The sequence below is a fragment of the Bison bison genome, unplaced genomic scaffold, assembly GCF_000754665.1.
Source record: "Bison bison bison isolate TAMUID 2011002044 unplaced genomic scaffold, Bison_UMD1.0 scf7180017864145, whole genome shotgun sequence".
Lineage (NCBI taxonomy): Eukaryota > Metazoa > Chordata > Mammalia > Artiodactyla > Bovidae > Bison > Bison bison.
The window spans coordinates 1,584,947-1,587,773 of record NW_011494717.1 but is presented as its reverse complement, the minus strand read 5'-3'; positions in this window follow the sequence as shown (position 1 = coordinate 1,587,773).

Below are 2,827 nucleotides of genomic sequence, written 5' to 3'. Positions count from 1 at the left end.
TGAGTAGAGATCCATGCTAGCTAGAGAGGCTAGGGAAGGCTTTACTCTTAGAAAACAAAATATGTATACAAAGACTTGGTAATAGGAATATGCTTGGTGTGTACCTGGATAAGATTTGCCTGCCTATGGCACCCCACTCCAGTACTCTTGCTTGGAAAATCCCATGGACGGAGGAGCCTGTTAGGCTTCAATCCATGGAGTTGCTAAGAGTCGGACACGACTGAGCGACTTCACTTTCACTTTTCACTTTCATGCATTGGAGAAGGAAATGGCAGCCCACTCCAGTGTTCTTGCCTGGAGAATCCCAGGGACGGGGAAGCCTGGTGGGCTGCTGTCTATGGGGTCACACAGAGTTGGACACGACTGAAGTGACTTAGCATAGCATTAGCATAATAAGTTCTGGTTGAGAAAAATAAAATTGTGAGATACTACATGACTGAAGTTGGATTGTGAAAGGTAGGTTTTTTTTCTGTTTGTTTTCTGGGTTTTTTTGTTGTTGTTGTTTGTTTGTTTTTGTTCTTGTTTGTTTTTAAATGCACAGCTGAAGTCTTGACTTTTGGAGCTCAAAGTCTGTGATTCTCTCTCTTAAGAAGGAGATGGCCTCATTGGCTCACTGTAATGGGAAAAAAAAAAAAATTAAGTTAGCCATATGCAATTTCCCTGTGTTTAAAAGGCCTCCATGTTTCTTTCAACTCCTTAAGTTTTCAAAGGGAGGGGAAAAAGCGTATTTAGTTGCTTAATATTTCTGTATATCTTAAAGGACCCTTCATATTTATCATCAGAGACACACCAAAGCACATTACAAGTAATGTAAGCCAGCTGGTGTTTTGCAGGCCAAAGTCAGTTGATGGTTTAATAGTAAAAACCATCTTTTTGTTAACATTTTTCTGGAGCACATCACCAAGGAATGCATGGCCCCTTTCTACATTTTTCAGAAAAAGAACTATCTTATTAGCTCTTTTCTTAGATTTCTGAATACTTTTAGTAGAAGAAAGATTGGTCTGGTTTCTTTTGAGGACTCTTTCAGAAATGTCTAAGCCATCTTCTGAACATCAGGGAAATTCTTTTTAATGTGAATTGATATATTTTCCAAATGTACTCACCTAGATCACAGCTAATAAACTTGTGTAAGGGTAGCAAAACGTTTTTGTCTAGGACATAAACTAATCTGTGCCCTCTGTGCTGGTCCAAGCACCAGTGACTGAAAAAGTAACTCAGAATAACTTTTGGAGATTTTGTACATTCCCTGTTTCCTTCCATCTCAAAACCATGATATAGTCACAATTCATGGGTCTCTACAAGGAGAAGGGGACGACAGAGGATGAGATGGCTGGATGGCATCACTGACTCAATGGACGTGAGTCTGAGTAAACTCCGGGAGTTGGTGATGGACAGGGAGGCCTGGCATGCTGCAATTCATGGGGGGTTGCAAAGAGGCGGACATGACTGAGTGACTGAACTGAACTGAACTGACCAGGAATTTCAGAATGGCCATTGAATTTAAAAATAAAGGCCTAAATGGTAAATGTTCTGTGCATCCAGCCAGTTACAAATTCCCTGAATATTTTTTCCTAATCCATATATTTATATATAATGCACTGAACATAACCCCTTCATGGATATGAGAGTTGGACCATAAAGAAGGCTGAGGGCCAAAGAATTGCTGCTTTTGCATTGTGGTGCTGGTAAAGACTCTTGAGGCTCCCTTGGACTGAAAGGAGATCAAAGCAGTCAATTCTAAAGGAAATCAACCCTGAATAGTCATTGGAATAAAGGATGCTGAAGCTCCAGTACTTTGACCACCTGATGCGTAGAGCTGATTCATTGGAAAAGACCCTGATGCTGGGAAAGATTGAAGGAAAAAGGAGAAGGGGACATCAGAGGTTTAGATGGTTGGATGGCATCACTGACTCAACGTACTGGAATTTCAGCAAGCTCCAGGAGATAGTGAAGAACAGGAAAGCCTGGCATGCTGAAGTCCATGTACTTGCAAAGAGTAGGATAGACTTAGAGCAACTAAACAACAAGAACTTAACATAACTCAAGTCCTGTCCCAAAGACCAATTCTTCAACAGAGTCTATTCTGTGCTGCTTCACCTTTTCCCTATACCCTACTCCAGAATATTTAAGGGAAATAACATCCGCTGGATCATGGAAAAAGCAAGAGAGTTCCAGAAAAACATCTACTTCTGCTTTACTGACTATGCTGAAGCCTTTGACTTGTGGATCACAATAAACTGTGGAAAATTCTGAAAGAGATGGGAATACCAGACCACCTGACCTGCCTCTTGAGAAATCTGTTATGCAGGTCAGGAAGCAGCAGTTAGAACTGGACATGGAACAACAGACTGGTTCCAAATAGGAAAAGGAGTACGTCAAGGCTGTATATTGTCACCCTGTTTATTTAACTTATATGCAGAGTACATCATGCAAAACGCTGGACTGGAAGAAACACAAGCTGGAATCAAGGTTGCCAGGAGAAATATCAATAACCTCAGATATGCAGATGACACCACACTTATGGCAGAAAGTGAAGAGGAACTAAAAAGCCTCTTGATGAAAGTGAAAAAGGAGAATGAAAAAATGGCTTAAAACTCAACATTCAGAAAACTAAGATCATGGTATCTGGTCCCATCACTTCATGGGAAATAGATGGGGAAACAGTGGAAACAGTGTCAGACTTTATTTTGGGGGGCACCAAAATCACTGCAAATGGTGACTGCAGCCGTGAAATTAAAAGACGCTTACTCCTTGGAAGGAAAGTTATGACCTAGTTCAGTTCAGATCAGTCGCTCAGTCATGTCCGACTCTGCGACCCCATGAATCC